Below are 14,382 nucleotides of genomic sequence, written 5' to 3'. Positions count from 1 at the left end.
AATATTGTTGAAAATGGCCATACTGCCTAAAGTATTTTATGGTTTCAATGCTATTCTCATTAAACTACCATTGGCATTCTTTATAAAATTACAAAAAGTATTTAAAAATTCTTATGGAGCCAAAAAGCCTGAATAGCCAAGACAATCCTAAGCAAAAAGAACAAAGCTGGAGGCTTATGCTACCCAACTTCAAACTATACTACAAGGCTACAGTAATCAAAATAGCATGGTACTGGTACAAAAACTGACCATATGCCAATAGAACATAATAGAGAACTCAGAAATAAGACCACACACCTACAACCATCTGATCTTTGACAAACTTGACAAAACAAGCAATGGGAAAAGGACTTCCCTATTTAATAAATGGTGCTGAGAGTGCTGGCTAGCCATATGCAGAAAATTGAAACTGGACTCATTCCTTATACTATATACAAAAGTTATCCCAAGATGGATTAAAGACGTAAATGTAAAACCCAAAACTATAAAAATGCTAGAGGAATATCTAGGCAATACCATTCAGGACATAGGCACAGGCAAAGGTTTTATGATGAAAATGCAAAAAGCAATTGCAGCTAAAACAAAAATTGACAAATGTGATCTAATTAAACTAAAGTGCTTCTGCACAGCAAAAGAAGCTATCATCAGAGCAAAGAGACAACTTACGAAGTGGAATAAAGTTTTTGCAACCTCTCTATCTGACAAAGATCTAATATCCAGAGTCTACAAGGAACTTAAATATATTTACAAGAAAAAAACTAATAGCCCTATTAAAAAGTGGGCAAAGGACATGAATGAACACTTCTCAAAAGAAGACATACATGTGGCCAGCAAACATGAAAAAAAGCTCAATATCCCTGATGATTCAAGAACTGCAAATCAAAACCACAATGAGATACCATCTCACGCCAGCCAGAATGATTTTTTATTAAAAAGTCAAAACACAGCATATCCTGGTGAGGTTGCAGAGAAAAAGGAACACCTTTACACTTTTGGTGGAAGCATAAATTAGTTCGAACATTGTGGAAGATGGTGTGGCAATTCCTCAAAGACCTAGAGGCAGAAATACCATTTCACAAAGCAATACCATTGCTGTCTGTTACCCAAAGAAATATAAATCATCCTATTATAAAGACACATGCACATGTATGATCATTGCAGCACTACTCACAATAGCAAAGACATGGAATTAACCTAAATGTCCATCAATAAAAGAATGGATAAAGAAAACATGGTAAAGATATACCATGGAATACTATGCCATCATAAAAAGGAATGAGATAATGTCTTTTGCAGGTACGTGAATGGAGTTGGAAGCCATTATCCTCAGCAAACTAATGCAGGAACAGAAAACCAAACACCATGTGTCCTCACTTATAAATGGGAGCAGAATGATGAGAACACACGGACATGTGAGGAGGAACAACACACAATGGGGCCTGTCAGTTGGGGGGCAGTGGGAGAAGGGAGAGCATCAGGAAGAATAGCTAATGAATGCTGGCTAGGCTTAATATGTAGGTGATAGGATGATCTGTGCAGGAAACCACCATGGCACACACTTACCTTTGTAACAAACCTGCACATCCTACACATGTACCCCTGAACTTAAAAGTTGAAGAGAAAAATAAAAGAAAGCTACTTTAATTATTAAAAAAAAAGAAAGAATAAACACTGGCACAGACAAGGATGCTCTCTCACCACTTCTATTCAACGTAGTATTGGAAGTCCTAGCCAGAGCAATCAGGTAAGAAAAAGAAATAAAGGGCATCCATTTAGGAAGAGAGGAAGTAAAACTATCTCTATTTGCAGATAACATGATTCTACATCTAGAAAAACCCATTGTCTTAGCCCCAAAGCTCCTCCAGCTGATAAACAACTTCAGCAAACTTCAGCAAAGTTGAGGATACAAAATCAACATATAAAAATCACTAGCATTTCTATACACCAATAACAGCCATACCTAGGAATACAGCTAACCAGGGAGGTGAAAGATCTTTACAATGATAACTACAAAACATTACTCAAAGAAATCAGAGAAGACACAAACAAATGGAAAAACATCCCATAGTCATGGATAGGAAGAAATAATATCATTAAAATAGCTATACTGTCCAAAGCAATTTACAGATTCAATGTGATGCCTATCAAACTACCAAGGACATTTTTCACAGAACTGTCAAAAAATATTTTAAAATTTGTATGGAGCCAAAAAAGTGCCTGAATAGCCAAGGCAATCCTAAGCAAAAAGAACAAAGCTGAAGGCTTCATGTTACCTGACTTACAATTTTACTACAAGGCTACAGTAACCAACACAGCATGGTGCTAGTATATAAACAGGCACATAGACCAATGAAACAGAATGGGGAGCCCAGGAATAAGGCTGCACATCTACAAGTATCTGATCTTCAACAAAGCTGACAACAATACAAGCAATGAGAACAGACTCTCTGTTTAATGAATGCTACTAGGAGAACTGGCTAGCCATATATAGAAGATTGAAGCTGGACCCCTTCCTTACACCATATACAAAAATCAACTCAACATGGATTAAAGACTTAAATGTAAAACGCAAAACTATAAAAACCCTGAAAGACAACCTAGGCAACATTATCTTGGACATAGGAACAGGCAAAGATTTCATGACAAAGATACAAAAAGCAATTGCAACAAAAGCAAAAATTAACAAGTGGGATCTAATTATACTTAAAGAGTTTCTGCACAGCAAAAGACACTATCAACAAAGTAAACAGACAGTCTATAGAATGGGAGAAAATATTTGCAAACTACCCATCTGACATAGGTCTAATATCCAGCATCTATAAGGAACTTAAACAAATTCACAAGAGAAAAACAACCCCATTAGAAAGTGGGCAAAGAACATGAACAGACACTTCTCAAAAGAAGACATACATGTGGCCAGCAAGCATATAAAAAGCTCAATATCACTGGCCATTAGAAAAATCCAAATCAAAAAGCCAGTGAGATACCATCTTATGCCAGTCAGAATGGCTATTAATAAAAAGTCAAAAAACAACAGATGCTGGTGGAGTGGTGGAGAAAAAGGAACACTTATACACTGTTGATGGAAGTGTAAGTTAGTTCAACCATTGTGGAAAGCACTACCATTCGACCTAGCAATCCCATTACTGGGTGTATACCCAGAGGAATATAAATCATTCCGCCATAAAGGCCTGCATGCCGATGTTCATTGCAGCACTATTTACAATAGCAAAAACATGGAATCTACCTAAATGCCCATCAATGACTGACTGGATGAAGAAAATGTGGTACATATACACCATGAAATACTATGCAGCCATAAAAAGAATAAGATCATATCTTTTGCAGGAACGCAGATGGAGCTAGAAGCTATTATTCTTAGCAAACTAATGCAGGAACAGAAAACCAAATACCATATGTTCTCACCTATAAGTGGGAGCTAAATGATAAGAACTTATGAACACAAAGAAAGAAACAACAGACACTAGGGTCTACTTGAGGTCTTAGGGTGGGAGGAGGGAGAGGAACAGAAAAGACATTTATTGGGCACTGGGCCTAATACCTGGGTGATGAAATAATATGTACAAAAAAACCCATGACACGTGTTTACCTGTGTAACATACCTTCACATGTACCCCCAAACCTAAAATGTTTTTTCAAAAACTTTAAAAACCTTGTACACTGTAAATATATATAATTTTAGTTGTCAATTGTATCTTAATAAAACTGAAAAAAACGCAAGGGATACCATTACACCACGACTCTTCAAGACTATGTAAAGATTCACTCCTCTGAGCTCTCATAATATCCAAACTGTCATCTGTCATTAAATTTACTATTTACCATATTGCTTTGTCTGCCACGGTAACATAAATGTCTTCACAGGGAATGTGTGATACGAATGTTGTACTCCAAAACCTAGTACAAAGTTTGGTACATAGTGGACACAAGAAAATGTTGGTTGAAATAATGCATAATTCTTTGTAAAATTTGTTTTCAGTGCTCACATTTGACTGACTTTGTACACTGCCTTTCTAATATAACAAGTGTTATTCCCAAACAGGAACCAAATGATTCCAGAGACAAATCACCTAATACGAATAGCTGCAAATATAAAGCAGTTGTCAGTAAATCCCATAGTCTCATCCTGGTTTTCTTTCAGAAATGATTTTCCGACACAAAATAATCAGCACCTAGTTTGCAGCTTCTTGCAGTCTAGAAGCAAATGATTCATGCTTCTTGTTATTGTATTAATGCAAGGGAAAAGCAATAAAAAATCCAAGAGGCCATAATATATTCACAACATTGTAACTTTCTCTCATTACCCAGAAGGAAATGGATCATTGCTTCTGATATGTATTGATTCACGCTAACAGCATTGGAATTTGCATTCACTGTCACTCATAGTTTTTAGGTCAAGTAACTGTCATAATCACCTTAGTGCATTTACCTATGGAACCACACTAGACTTTGTGCAAATGCTGTACATTTTGCATCATGGTGATCGTACACTTGCTTGGTCCAAGGTGTTGAGGATGGAAAGAGTCGAGACTCTTGTCTAAAGCTAGCAATTTTCCACACACTGTGCTAAGCATATTACAATTACTGTGTCATTTAATCTTCATTGAAAAAACCTGTGAAAAAATTGGTATTATTACCATCATTTTATAGATAAGAAACACAGGCTCTACATGGTTGATTCTAAACACCACTGCTATGATGCATTAGATAGAAATGTCCTTAAGCACCTGCCTGGGTCTCTCACTCAACTGCCCCTGCTGGTGCCTTGGAGGCCATTCCTAACCCTCTGCCACCTGCTAATCCCTCTGCAGAGCTCCCCAGTGTCACTGCTATGCTACTAGAGATGCTACACATGCATAAATATAAAACCACCTCCTGACTTAAGGCATTACTCCTGAGGTAGGGGCCACAGAAGGAGCTAAAACTTAGCCTTCTCTCCCTTTTCTGTGGAAGATACTGTCCTGCTTGCTAATGCTGATTCACACTCTTGCACTCATGGTCCTCATTCTCAGCCACCTTACCGCATTATTCTTTGCTAACCCACTGCAACATAAACCTCTCCCTTGCTACTGTCTTCGTTTCCATGTGTCTGAGCCTCTCTCAGGCTTTTGGAATAATTTGTTTTATGGAAAATAAAACAAATTATTCTCTGACTCTTTTAGCCATTTTTATTCCTCATTTCTTTTCCAGTCTTGCTTGCAAGATTTGTCTGCACTCAGTGTCCCCACATCCGCAACCCACATTCATCTTGAAAATCGCAGAAGACTGCTCCTGCCACACCCTGTCCTGACTCTGCTCTTCAGGTCTCCAATCACCATGTTGTAGCTAAATAAAAAAGGACTTCTTCTAGGTCCTTATTTTTCTTGCATCCTGTGCAGCGTTGGCACTACTAACCCCTTTTTTTCAATTGAAGCACTGTCTTCCCCTGGCTCCTCATCCATTCTCAGGCTGCTGCCGGTGTGTTTTTTGGTCTTGCCATTTGCCATGGGAACTGTACAGTTCAGCATTTTGAACATGATGTGCTATTATGTCCTGCCTATCCTCCAGCCTCTTCTCCCAAGTCTCTGTGAGGCTGACTGTCTTCCCACTCTTCAGCCTCCGGACATTCATTTTCCCTGGAACATTTCTTTAGTCTGCCTTTACCCAGTTCTCTCACTCATCTCTGAATGTTCTTCTCAGCTGTTACATGCCTGGCATTTCCTCTCTTCTCTGTAATTGCTCAACAGCGAGTTATCTTCCCCAAGGAACCTTTTCCTAGTAACTGATGAGAGGTGAATTTTTATGATGCCTTCAATATTTGCCATTTTTGAATCTTCTCTACTTAACTTTTCTACTCAGTATATGTTCACTCTTTGGCTTATACTGATTATTATCCTAATATTATGCCGTGTGTACCTGTGTTATGTGCTGTCTGGGTTAGGCCATGTACATAGTGGCTTTCAGAATTTGGCGTGGCTTAAGCATTTAGTAAAGATGTGTCAGTTAGAAATTAGAGGTATTTTATGATAATAATGGTAGTAATTTATGGTGAGTAACAAGTATTCTACTAAGAGACAAGAAGGCTGTTTATATAAAATTCTCATATGAATATGAGCCCAATTTTTGAGGCATGGTCATGCTAAAAATAAAGATGCTTTTACTTAAAGTGGAATAGGGACATTGATATAATTTTACAACTTCCTTTCCTAATTCAGTAGCAGGAGTTCCGTGACGAAAATAGCAGAGTGGGCCCATAGTTGCTAGCCTTAGAAGCACTCATGAAGAAAATTTTACATTTCTTACTTCTTAATGTGCTCTCTCACTCTCTCTCTCTCTCTCTCTCTAGTTCTTTTTGAGTTTTAAATTTTGCTTTATTTATTTCCTTTTAAAATTTTAAGTGATGGCCAGGCACAGTGGCTATAATCCCAGCACTTTGGGAGGCTAAGGCAGGCAGATCATTTGAGGTCAGGTGTTCGAGACCAGCCTGGCCAATATGGTGAAACCCAGTCTCTACTAAAAATATAAAAAATTAGCCGGATGTGGTGGTGCATGCCTGTAGTTCCAGCTACTAGAGAGGCTCAGGTGGGAGAATCACTTGAACTTGGGAGGCGGAGGTTACAGCGACCCAAGATCATTCCACCACACTCCAGCCTGGGCTCAAATAATAATAATAATAATAATAATAATAGTAGTACTAATAACATATAATTTTAAGTGATACTACTTTTTCCTTTGTTATGGTCCTATAGCTCAGAATTTTAAAAAATACAAAAGAGAGCACTGTGAAAATTCTCCCTCCCCCTCCAGCCCAAAGCCACTGTCACTTACTCCCCCTCCTCAGAGACAACCAATCTTCCTAATTTCTAGGTGTCTTCCTAGATATTTTATGCACATGCAAATGATTGAACTCTCTAAGGTCTTTACAGAAGCCAGGATCTCTTTGTAAGCCACTAATTAATTTTCTCTTTATATATTTATGTGTTCTTTGTTCTTCTTAGCCTCTCCCTCCCACTACTGCCAGAGGCACACATGGAGTCATACTGCAGCTGTTCAGGAACTCCTATGAGGCTCTGCCTCTTAAACATCTCTTCTACACCTACTTGCTCAGCTTTGGTGACTTCAATTTTCCTTCTTCTCAGAATAACCCCTTTGGAGTATTCTTTCTTTGGATTTGGGGGTTGGCTCTTGATTTTGCCCTTCGTCCCTAGTTGCCTTTTGCATCTCTCTTGGCTCCAGGCTCTGCAGATAACAGGCAGCCCTGACCCTCCTCCATGCCCAGCTCTGATCCTGAATCTCCTTTCTGCATCCAGCACCCTACATAATCACTTCACCAAGAAAGGACTTCAGGCCTTAAATGCTGTTATGAACTCAATCATGTCCTCCCCATAATGCATATGTTAAAGCTCTAATTTCTGGTATGATGATATTTGAAGATAGGACTTTTGGGAGAAAATTTGGGTTAGATTAGGTCATGGGGAGTGAAGCTCTCATGATAAAATTAGTGGCTTTATTAGAAGAAGAAGGAAAAGAAATCTCCTTTTAAGAGGTCACATACTGAGGAAAGATCATATGAAGATATAGCAAGAGTGGCTTCTGCAAGCCAGGAGGAGAACCCTCACCAGGAACTGAAGCTGCTGGAACCTTGATCTTGGACTTCCAGCCCCAGAACTTTGAGAAGTAAATATATATTGTTGAGGCCACCAGTCTATTGTATTTTGTTATGGTAGCCAAGCAGAACAAATGCCAAGGTCAGCTGGTCTTGAAAATACCATCAAGCATACTACCTTTCTTTCTTCCCTTTTGGAAAACATGGGCTTCCCCCTCCTCCCACCCCATGCCCTTGGATATCCTGTTTCCTTTTATTTTCTTACTTGTTTATGCCTAGTCATCATCAGAAATTTCAACCCAGCTGAGCTAATGAATTGATGCTCCTTTTGCATGTACAGAGCTAATGAGGCACAGGCAACAGGTAGTCATGTTAGTTTCTTTCCTCTGTGTAAAGAAGCCTCTATATTCTTATCCAATTATTGACTAGCAAACCCCTGTTACCTCTATCAGAAACAGAAGCTCCCCTGGTCACATAAACAGTGTGACATGTCAGCAGCACTGAGCTATGTCTCAAGATTCTTTTCCTGCCAGCATTTAGGAGAAGACACCCCAAAGACCATGCTACTCCAAATAGCTGATGAAATGTGCAGTGCTGCACTAGCAGAAATCTGATTTTGTGAAGAATAAACTCTTGTTGTATGCTTTCAGGTTGAACTCTTTTGTGTCAACTAAAAGAACATGTGAACACAGCAGGGCTGTCAAGATAAGGCCACAAGCTTGCCGAGCTGGGGACCTTTGAAATACAAGTAAGTTGGTGATAGTAAATCAGTGCTTTCCAGGCAAATAATAATTTTAAGTAAGTAGTAGGAAAGTAAAACTGCTTATGTCTTCCATGCAGTGAATTAAGCTGACTACTGTTAAAATACTCTTGTAATACAGTCATACATTATTGGCTATTTCTCACTATAAAAATTATAATTCATTTTGATATATCATTATTAAAATGCCTCTCTTTTGTTTTTCTGTTTGTTACAATGGATGCATGGTTGCTTTGAATTTTCCAATTCTTACTGCCATAGAACATGAAGATGCCTGGGAATTACAATATCCAACCATTTAATTATGTGATGTCATAAGAAAATGGCTTTATTTTTATTTGTATGACTGTGGAATCAGTACCTTGTATTTATGGGTTTTTAAATCTAAAGGCTTATTAGAAAGCTAACAATGGACCAGTTAACTTACTCATTATCAGTTGCACATGATAGCTATACTGACTGACTTTGAAGAAAGCTTGTGTTTTCAACAGAATACACTCTACTGTAAAAATTCTGTCTGTAAATGACACTTGCCAAGATAATTGCTAATTGTAACTCATCAAAATATGTGTCTGGTTCAAAAGCAACATGTTTATTACTCTGTATATATTTATTATTTCTGTTGAAGCCATCCTAGAGAGGCCCTCAACATTATTGCTTCTGCGTACAATAGAATTTGACATGTAAAATTAATCCCTTAAAGATATATATAAATGAATAACTAAAGCTGCATATAGGTGGATTGGGACTGGTAATTGAAATGTATCTGTTATGATTTAGTCACTATCTTAAGGATAACGTGTTTGGCCATGAGTAAAACAAGGTAATGTGAAATAAAACAGTAGGTCAGACTTGTTTCCTCCTTTCTTTCTACCCATTCTCACATTTGTCTCATCTTATATTTAACTAATTTTCCAGAACAAATATAAAGGGTATGAATGACTGTAACTCTGAAGAGAGAGAAAAGCCAGAGCAATGATTACACCTGCCCTTCTCACTTTTAGCTCTTAGCACATTTATCTTGTATTGGACACATTTTCAAAAACTTATATGTTGGGCTGGGCATGGTGGCTCATGCCTGTAATCCCAGCACTTTGGAAGGCCAAGGTGGACAGAATTGCTTTAGCTCAAGAATTTGAAACTAACTTGGGCAGCATGGTGAAATCCCATCTCTATGAAAAAAATTTAAAAATTAGCTGAGCATGGTGGTATGCACCTATAGTCACAGCTACTGGGGAGACTGAGGTGGGAGGATCGCTTGAGCCTGAGAGGTCGAGGCTGCAGTGAGCCATGATCACACCACTGCACTGCAGCCTGAGTGATGTGAGTGAGACCCTGTCTCAAAAAAATTTTTAAAAATTAAAAAAAAAATTTTTTTTAATTTAAAAAAAATTTTTGAAAGCGCATGTTCACCATTATCAAAGTAAAATTAAAGGTCAAACTTAGGTACTTATTTGTTTACCTAGTACCCACTAATAAAAACCAATAATAAAAGTGTAAACTAAATTGGGCCATGAACCATCAGATCCTTTTGGACTTCAGTGGGGAAAACACCAGGATCAGATCCAGTGATAGTTTAGGTGTGAATGTAGCTAACTCCTCCAAATTTGAAAATTAAGGTAGTAAGGTTCTTTTTACTGGTTAGTATCAAAATTAGTTGCTATGAAATGTTCAGCCATGATCAAGGTTTGTATAACAATAAAATATACAAATATTTTGATGATTCTATCAACTTCCTGACACATATAATCAAACATTGTCTATGTTATATTATTGCCTGAAAAAGTGGAAACAAAGGTCTGGTTGCTAAGAGTTTGGTCGTAGTTACTTTAAATCATGAGCTGGATATTAGTGAGACATAATAATCTTAATCAGCAAATATCTACTGGGTACCTTCAATGTACAAGTCACTCTAGTAGACATTATAGGGGAAAGGCACATGAAGCACCGCTTGCACTAAAAGGTTTGGTATCCAGATGGAGATATCAGATGTGATGTGCCCATTGCTTCTGATAACTCACAATATCCTCAAAGTAAAGATCAACCAAAAACATAAAAAACTATTTGCTGAATCATTCTGAGAGCCCAATTGAGGTGGAAAACCTGAAAGTGGTACAATGGCATTCTATTTTGTAATTTTATTCAAAATTACTTAGCAGTCCAAGTATTAATATATAGAAAGATTAGGAAAACAGGGAAAAGTCAAAGGACCAGATATGTAGGAATATATACATATATTTTTTCCAATGGGTATGTGTACATATATACAGACATAGGTATACATATACATAATACATACACACATATACATATCATAATGAAAGTAAAGGAATAACAGACCTATAGATTAAATAAAGTACCTTAATTTCTTCATTTATCCATAAAAAAAGAAAAAGGAATTTGCTACATAACTAGTCAGATTTTATAAAGATATCTTTATTACTAACTTTTTAAAATTTCTATAGGTATAAAAACATAATAATCCCCTACTAAAGAACCAGGTAATTTTGGAAAGAATGTGGAAATAAGGGTTTTTCTCCTTTCCTTTCTCATTTGCCTGATGCAAGATTTAAGCCAGGTTTCTCAGAGTAGTCCATTTTCTTATCTGTGAAATGGGAAAAATTGGACCTTTGCTTCCTCATTCAGAGCAATTTCTGAGAATATTTGAGGTAACTGTTTGAAAACATCTTGTATCTTATCTAAATGTAAGACATTTCTCTTTCTGCTCTAATTTTCCATGCAGCAGAAATCTCTTTGTGTTTACTCATTTACAAAAATAATTCAATAATTATCTAACACATGTTTAAAATGCATATAAATTCTACTCGTAGGTATCCAGGAGAAATTAAAACATATCCACGCACACACAAAAAAATTGTACACAAATTACCATAGCAGCGTTGTTTATAATAGCCAAACAGTAGAAACAACTCTAATTTCCATCTGAGGAACAAACAAAAGGTGTTATATCCATATAGTAGATTGTTATTCATTGATAACAAGGAATGAAGCACAACATGGATTAACCTTGAAAACAATATATATTAAGATAAATAATTCAGTCAAAAAGACCCTATGTTGTATGATTTTATTTATATAAAATGTCTACTAGAATAGACAAATCCTTAGAGACAGAAATTAGGTTAGTGATTGCATAGGATTGGGGTGTAATGGAGAAGAATGGAGAATGACTGCTAATAGGTATGGAGTTTCTTTTTGGGGTGATGAAATTAGGGGTGATAGTTGCATGAGTCTGTTAAAAATACTAAAATCCATTTAATTGCACACTCTGTAAATGGGTGAATTTTATGGTATGTGAATTATTTCTCTTAATAAGAATGTACAAATCACCACTTCAAAAATGTTACAAAAACAGTGCTATTTATTAGCCTGAAGGATAATACATCCAGCAATGTATCAAAAAGTACTTTACCTGAGCAGATTTAGCTGTTATGTTTGCATTTGAATTTCAAAACCCATTATCTTAAATGCAGAGAGAAGCCAGAGAACTCAGATAGGTTTGCTCTATCATTAGGCAATATTGGAAATAACCATTCCTGCACTATTGAGTCTATATTTTCTTACTCTTTCTCAATAATTTTAAGAATTAATTACTTTGGTTTCCAATCTCTAAGTAGCCTTTAAAGGCTCACATTTCTCAGGTTTTCATGCTCCCAAAGGTTGATTTTGATAGGGTCTTTGTTACTGTGGATGCTTCGTTATAAAGATCAAAGCAGTTTAAACCATGTTAATAGGATCAATCTAAAATGTGGACTAAGATGTTAATATTAACAGAGCTAGTCCTAGTGAATGGGATAACTAGAATAATAATAGTACTAAAGCATGCCAGGCACTTATTATTTTATGTCCATTTAAAAAATAAGAACAAAGAGACCTAGGCAAAGAGAGGATACCTGCTTTGCCCAAAGACCAAATTGGGTTTCAAGTTCAGGCCCTCAAAATCTGAGCTTTTAGTCATTACACTAAACACATAAGAAGCAGTTCCTTCCCCAAAATAACTCCTTTGTAGATGGGGATAGATAATGTTCCTATCTAGTAGAAGAAAGGAGAAAAATTCAATGAAGAGCCATATTAGATGTTGAAATAACCAACATTTTAAAATCATTTTTACAATTTTTGAGGGACTTTCAATTATGACCTCACTTGATTTTTTGACATCTGTTCTGCACATTCCAAAAGCACTTAAGGCTTATTCACTGCCACAAAATAGCTTACCTCTGTAATACTAAGTAACATGATCAGCATCTTCATCTTAACAGCATTCTCCTTGGGAACATAAACACAACACTACTGAAAGTAACACAAGTGAATTGTACTCCAGCTTACATTTTAGTTCTTAGATCTCTGAGCTCTCCACTTACGTTCTATTATCTACTGCTTTTCTCTGTGACCCACAGTGTGGATTTGAAGATGACTGGCCAATGCATTGGGAATGAGACATGTCAGAGTCAAGTAAATAAAATAACAGAAGAGAACAAAAGTAGGAAGACAGTATGCCCAGTAAGTTAAAAAGTCAAAGATTTTGCAATGAACATAAACAGAGCCCTCAGGGGATGTGGCTTAGCAAAGAGAAAACAAATAAGGCACAGCCCATGGGGGACTGGACCAACATCTAGACATGACCCTGTGGACACAGAATGTAGGCTTCTGACTGGATTTAGAATTCTTTACCAATTGTGTGATCATTCAATTTATTTGTCAGTTTTGCTGGGCTAGGATACCCTGTTGTTTAGTCAAACACTAGTCTAGATGTTGCTGGGGAAAATATTTTTAGATGTGATTTGCATTTAAGTCAGTAGACCTGGAGTAAAGCAGATTACTCTTTATAATGTGGATGGATCCTATCCAATCAGTTGAAGGCCTTAAAAGCAAAGACTGAAATTTCCCAGAAAAAAAAAAAAAAATCTCCTCAAGATTGAACATAGAAACTCTGCCTGAGTTTCCAGCCTACAACCCTGAAGAATTAGACTCAAGGCCTCAACATCAACTCTTAACTAAATTTCCAGGCTGTCAATCTGCCTATGGATTTTAGACTTGCCAGCCCCCATAATCACAGAAGCCAATTTCTTAAAGCAATCTGAGTGTGTCTCTGTCTCATTATTTCTCTCAATATAGAGATGGATATAGATATATAAATATATCCTATTGGTTTCATTTCTCTGGAAAACCTTGATTAATACAGTTTATCAACCTCATAATTTCATGTATGTTATTTAACTTTCCTGAGCCTTACTTTCCTCATTTTACAATAGGCAAATAATAGTTAACTTACATAGGGTTGTGACAAGCCCCCTTCTTGTGCCTAGCACAAGTAATAATAAATAAATAATAGCTGTTATTACTTTTTTATTGTGTTTATTTAAGTTATATAACATGATGTTATGGGATACATATAGATATCTGTTACTTGGCATTCTTTGACCTTAATCTCCCCATTTTTCTCCATTCTTCACCCTGCCTCTGGTAACAAATATTTTGTTCTCTATCTCTGTATATTTCAAGTTTGTTTTAGATTCCATATGTAAATGAGATCATGCAATAAAGATAGTCCCTCCCTTACAGTGTTTTGATTTGCAATTGTTTTACTTTACAGTGATACGAAAGTAATATGCATTCAGTATAAACCACACATAAAATTTTGAATTTTGATGTTTTCCTCGGATACCAATATGGTGCATGATATTCTCTGGCAATTCTGGGCACTGGCAATGAACTTCAGCCCCCAGTCAGGCACATAATCATGAGTAGCAGTACACTGATACTCTACAATATACTGTGTTACCAGGTTAGTATTTTTGATATTGTGCTTTGTGTTTTCACATCCCATCATGTCTACAAAATGCTTATCTGTGTCTAGGTTTATGTAAGTGTTCTGAGCACATTTAAGATGTGGCTAGGCTAAACTATGATGTTCTGTAGGATATGTGTACAAAATGCATTTTTGACTTATGACATTTTCAACTTAAAATAAGTTTATTGAAATGTAACACCATTG

The 14,382-nt window shown here is 36.6% G+C and overlaps 1 long non-coding RNA gene across 2 annotated transcripts in view; it reads left to right on the top strand.

Annotated features, from left to right (window-relative positions):
• The window catches only part of LOC134759765 (uncharacterized), an 80,545-nt gene extending 66,615 nt beyond the window's left edge, over window positions 1-13,930 (top strand). For both annotated transcript variants that reach the window (XR_010136492.1, XR_010136493.1), the window contains 2 exons: window positions 8,257-8,354; window positions 12,785-13,930. This is a non-coding gene — a long non-coding RNA (uncharacterized LOC134759765). The remainder of the gene's footprint in view (window positions 1-8,256; window positions 8,355-12,784) is intronic.
• The last annotated feature ends 452 nt before the right edge of the window (window positions 13,931-14,382 follow it).

Source organism: Pongo abelii, chromosome 13 (assembly GCF_028885655.2).
Source record: "Pongo abelii isolate AG06213 chromosome 13, NHGRI_mPonAbe1-v2.0_pri, whole genome shotgun sequence".
Lineage (NCBI taxonomy): Eukaryota > Metazoa > Chordata > Mammalia > Primates > Hominidae > Pongo > Pongo abelii.
Note: the sequence above shows the minus strand (reverse complement) of the source record. Positions and strands in the feature narration are given on the sequence as shown.